The sequence below is a fragment of the Cryptomeria japonica genome, chromosome 2 (genome assembly GCF_030272615.1).
Source record: "Cryptomeria japonica chromosome 2, Sugi_1.0, whole genome shotgun sequence".
NCBI classification, from domain to species: Eukaryota; Viridiplantae; Streptophyta; class Pinopsida; order Cupressales; family Cupressaceae; genus Cryptomeria; species Cryptomeria japonica.
In genome coordinates this window covers 475,451,362-475,457,590 of record NC_081406.1, presented here as the reverse complement: position 1 = coordinate 475,457,590, position 6,229 = coordinate 475,451,362, and positions in this window count along the sequence as shown.

Genomic DNA, 6,229 nt, shown 5'->3' with positions numbered 1-6,229 from the left:
TGATTGGTAAGTTGTTCACCTTTGAACTGAGCAACTATGATAACAATGTATCAAATATTGATGCTACCTTGAAAGCTTCCATGATACTTGCACCAACAAGGAGAAGAAAAGAAACCGAAAACAGTTCTACTACAAGAATTGGTCATTCTCATGAATGTGACAACTTGTTATCTAAAGAACATGAACAAAATGAGATTGAAGCTCTATTAAAAAGAAGGTTGCCAAGAGGAAAAGGAAAGTATGAAGGTAAACTTCCCTTGAAGTGTTTCTCTTGCAATAAAATAGGTCATATTGCATCTAGATATCTTGACAATGATAGGAAGGATAATTTTAGAAGCTACATAGACAAGAGCAAGGAGTGCTATCTTGCAGAAGAAGGAGTTACCGATGAAGAATCATAAGGATCTGATGGAGATGGAATTGCATTTGTAGTGGTAAAAGAAGATAACATAGAGGAAAGTGATATGGAACTGATCTCTAGTTCAAACTGGTGGGAAGATTGGGTAATTGACAGTGGTTGCACTCACCACATGACTAGTGACAGATACAAATTCCTCAGCATGGAGGACTGTAATGGAGGAACAGTGAGATTCAACAATGATGCTCCTTGTACAGTAAAAGGTAAGGAATCTATAGTCCTAAATGATAAAACAAATTGTGAAGATGTTTATTGAGTAGAAGGGCTAAAATACAGTCTGTTAAGTGTTGCACAACTTAACAATAAGGGTTATCGGCTAGACTTCAATGAAGGAATACGCAAAATAAATGACAAAGCAAGAAGTCTGATTGCTACCGATAAACAAACTAGAGGAAATCTATTCTTCCTAGACTCCATTGTAGGAAGTTTCCTAATGGAAAAGGTAGAAGATAGTTGGTTGTGGCACAAAAGATTGTGTCATGTAAATTTTGATAGTATAGCAAAGGTTAGTAAAATAAAGTCTGTCAGAGGTATGCTTGACATTATGAAACTTGAGAATGCTATGTGTAAAGAATGTCAACTAGGAAAGTTGACCAGATCTAGCTTCAACAACAAATCTTATTATCTGAGAATGTGCTAGAATTAGTGCATACAAATTTGTGTGGTCCTATGAGAACTAAGAGTTTCTATGGGGACTGATACTTCATGCTGTTTGTAGATGATTTCTCAAGAATGATGTGGGCTGTATTCTTGAAAGAAAAATCTGAAGCCTTTCACATGTTTAAGGTCTTCAAGGATAGAGTGGAGAGAGGAATAGGTAAGAGTCTAAAATGTTTGAGATCAAATAGAGGAGGAGAGTTCACCTCTCAAGAGTTCATAAATTACTGTGAAGAACAGTGGATTATGAGACAAATGTCTGAACCCATAACACCTCAACAGAATGGGGTTGTTGAAAGAAGAAACAAAACTTTGATTGATTGTGTAAGGACTCTGATGATATAGAAGGATATTCCACATATCTTCTAGAGAGAATTAGTAAGCACTGTTGTGTATACCTTGAACCGGATACAGGTGAAGAAAGGGACAAATAAAATTCCCTATGAATTATGGTGTGGATACTCACCCAATGTGAGCTATTTCAAAGTATTTGGAAGTAGGTGCTATATCAAGAGGGATGAGTACTCTAGAAAGTTCTATCCCAAGAGTGATGAAGGAACCTTCTTAGGTTACTCCACAAAGAGTAAAGCATATCGGCGTTTGAACAAAAGGACCAGTGAGATTGTGGAGAGTGCCAATGTTAGAGTAGATGAGTTATCTGAGAAAAATGAACATGATAGCAAGAGTGAACTAGAGGATTACCAAGGAGTCAAGTACACTGTACCGGTTGAACCTGCTAAAGAGAATCCTATTGTAGAGGCAAATGAGGAAGCATGTGAAGAAGAACTTGCACAACTGGTAGAAGAAGCTCCAAGAAATGAATCGGTACTAGCAAGTTATGTCAGAAACAATCACTCTTTTGACAATATCATTGGTGACAAAGATGTTGGAGTTTTGACTAGAAGAAGAGAAAGAGAGAATACCTATCTACTCTCCAAAATTGAGCCCAAAATAGAAAAGGAAGCTCTAAAAGATGAAGACTGGATTAAAGCCATGGAGGAATAACTGGAGCAGATTGAGAAAAATGAAACTTGGACTCTTGTGCCCAGACCGGAGAACAAAAATGTGATAGACACCAAATGGGTGTATAGAAACAAAATGGATGAAACTGGTCAAGTAGTAAGAAACAAAGCAAGGTTACTCTGCAAAGGGTATGACCAGGAAGAAGGTTTGGATTATGGAGAAACCTTTGCACTGGTGGCCAGGCTAGAAGGGGTCAGAATATTGCTTGCTTATGCTACGTACAAGAAGTTCAAAGTTTACCAAATGGATGTCAAATCGGTATTGTTGAATGGTATTTTAGAGGAAGAAGTGTATATAGAGCAACCAGAAGGGTTTGCATTAGAAGATGGAAGAGATATGGTATGAAAGTTGAAGAAGGATTTGTATGGGCTAAAACAAGCAACAAGAGCTTGGTATGAGAGGTTGCACTCATATATGTTAAGCATAGGGTTCATGAGAACTAGTGACAATAACTTGTATTTGAAAACCGAAGAAAAAGAAAAACATCTGATTGCAGAGATTTTTGTAGATGATGTCATCTTTGAAGGAGATGATGAGATGAGAAAAGGTTTTGTAGATGAAATGAAGCAAGAATTTGAAATATCCATGATTGGTGAAATAAAATTCTTCATCGGTTTGCAAGTATCTCAGCTAAAGAATGGTATATTTATTAGCCAGACCAAGTACATAAGGGAAATATTGAAGACTTTTGGAATGGAAGATTCCAAACTTGTTGGAACTCCAATGTTTATAGGTTGCAAGCTCTCCAAAAATGATGAGGCTAATGAAGTGTGAGACACTTTACCGATCCATGATCGATAAGTTGTAGTATGCAGTACACAGTAGACCAGATATAACACAAGTAGTTGGCTTGGTTGCTAGATTTGCTGCAAATCCAAAAGAGACTTATATGGTGGCGGTTAAGAGAATATTTAGATACCTTAAGGGGACTGATGAGTATGGTCTCTGGTATCCACATAAGGGATATTTCAACTTAAGTGTCTTCACCGATGCAGATTGGGCAGGGAACATTGATGACAGAAAGAGCACTAGTGGAGGTGCATTCTTTTTTGGAGACAGGATTGTGTCATGGACAAGCAAGAAACATAATTGCATCTCTCAATCCATAGCTGAGGTAGAGTATGTGGCTACTGCAATCAACTATACATAGGTTGTATGGATCAGGTAGATATTTGAAGGTATCCAAGAAAAGGTAACTAAACCTGTGGTGATTCACTGTGACAATACCAATGCTATCAACATATCCAAGAATCCTGTGATGCATTCCAAGACAAAGCATATAACTATCAAATACCAGTACCTTAGGGAATAGGTTCAAGACAAGGAAGTAAGGTTGGAGTATAAACCAACAAAAGAACAGGTGACAGATATCTTCACCAAGCCACTACCGAAGGACAACTTTGAATATCTCAAAGGTAAGCTAGGGGTAATTCCCCTGCATACTCTAAGGTGAGTAAATATCAAAACAACATCAATACGGTATGATTTTCATGAAAAATATATGTATTTGGATTGATGATTATGGACTACTCCTGTTATGGGGAGCAGTCAGTGAGTTTGTGAAATATGGTGTCTAGACTACACCTTTGGCATTGTTGTCAAAGGGGGAGATGTTTGAATATAGATGATGTAATATGAAGGAAGATGAAGACATATATGACAATGAAGTCATAAGTAATATGAATAGAAGCCAACTGAAAGGGGGAGTAAGTGTAGGATTTGAGAAATACAAATCCACAGAACCCAAAGAAACCTGCATGCAAGAAACCTGTCACAGAGAAAGAGAGAGAATGAATACAAGGGTTTTGGCTCTGACAAAGTGAAAAGATTTATTATCAGAGAAAAATGAATCAAGAATATGACAATAATACAAGAGATCAATCCTTATAAAGGAGATCAACACCGAAAGGAAAACCTAACCCTAAGGTGTGAGCATTTAATAATTAAATATTAATTATTAAATGACAAATGTATGCATAAAGAGAAATCTTAAGAGGAGAGTAAAGTTAATTAATTACTTTACTCTAGCACCCCCCCTTAAGATGAGCTACAGTGCAGCTACAAACAATTTAGAAGAAAGCAAAGGAACTACAATGCAAAAGAGGGTCCCGACAACAAGGCCTGATCAGGTACCCTAATACAAGAAAATCTCTATAGAGTGGAGTAAAGGAGAAAACCCTGTGGGAAAAAACTCCTCTCCAAAAAGAGATACAGAAACATGCTGAAAAGAAAACATGAAGGAAGGAAGGCCTCACTGAGACCCCCCAAGGACAACTTCCTTCACCCCAAGCATAGAGCGCAACTGAAGATAGCACGGAGATGCCAAAGGTTTAGTGAAGATGTCTGCAACCTGCTCCTCTGTAGGTATGTACTCCAGGATGAGAGAACCATCCTGAATCAACTGCCTGATGAAGTGCATGTGGATTTCAATGTGCTTTGTCTGCTGATGCTCCACTGGGTTGTGAGAAATATGAATGGCACTCTGATTGTCGCACCAAAGAGTAGTGGGACAATCTGGAGGAAACCCAAACTCTGTCATCGACTGCCGAAGCCATAAAACCTCCTGACTGGCTAACACTGCTGCATGGTACTCAGCCTCTGTAGATGATAATACAATAGCAGACTGCTTCTTGCAAGACCATGTAATAGGACCAAAACCAAGGCAAAAAATGAAGCCAAAAGTAGACTTCTGATCATTGACATCACCAGCCCAATCGGAGTTAGTGAAGCCAATGATGTGAGGGGATCCTGAAGTGTAGTGAATGCCATAATGTGTGGTGCCCCGAATGTACCTCAAAATACGTTTGGCTGCTTGCCAATGGCTCTCATGAGGATCATGGGAGAACCGAGAGACAAGGCCAACCACAAAGGAAATATCAGGACGGGAATGTGTCAGGTACAACAAACTGCCAACCAACTGCCTGTATAAAGTGGGGTCTACTGAAGGAGTAGAGCAAGTGGAAGACAGAACAACACCTAACTGAAATGGAGTGGGGGCAGACTTGCAATCAAGCATGCCAAATCGCTAAAGCATATCAAGAGCATACATCTCCTGAAATATGGAAATCCCATCCGAAGACTGAATAACCTGTAGACCTAGAAAGAAGTGCAAGAGACCAAGATCTGTCATCTCAAACTGCTCCATCAAAGCTCTCTGAACACTCTGAATCATGGAGGATGAGCTACCTGCAAGAATGAGATCATCTACATATAGCACAAGAATCAAAAGATCACCCTCCTGATGCTGAATATACACTGTGTGATCGGAATGACAACGTGTGAAGTGAGAGGAAAGCAGGAAAGAGTCCATCTTCTCATACCAAGCCCTGGGGGCTTGTTTGAGACCATACAATGAACAATGAAGTCTGCAAACCAAAGAAGTGTCCTACATAAATCCCTGAGGCTGCTCCATATAGATCTCCTCATGTAGGTCTCCATGTAAGAAGGTACTCTTCACATCCATCTGAAACACTGTCCATCCCTGTGAAGCTGCAAGTGAAAGTACCAGGCATATAGAATTCATCTTGGCGACAGGAGCAAAGGTCTCAGAGTAGTCAATACCCTCTACCTAAGAAAACCCCTTTGCAACAAGACGGGCCTTATACTTATCAATAGAACCATCTGCAACATACTTGGTACGATACACCCACTTGCACCGAACCAACTTTCTTCCCTTAGGAAGAGGACAAAGATCCCAAGTATAATACAAATCCATAGAACCCAAAGAAACCTGCATGCAAGAAACCTGTCACAGAGAAAGAGAGAGAACGAATACAAGGGTTTTGGCTCTGACAAAGTGAAAAGATTTATTATCAGAGAAAAATGAATCAAGAATATGACAATAATACAAGAGATCAATCCTTATAAAGGAGATCAACACCGAAAGGAAAACCTAACCCTAAGGTGTGAGCATTTAATAATTAAATATTAATTATTAAATGACAAATGTATGCATAAAGAGAAATCTTAAGAGGAGAGTAAATTTAATTAATTACTTTACTCTAACAATAAGATCATTACTCAAATATTGGTTCAATAGAAGCAAAAGTGAGTGATTGCTAAAGAGGACTCAAAAGTGTTGCCATCAATGCCAAAGGGGGAGATTGTTGGAATTGTGATTGTCATTGATGT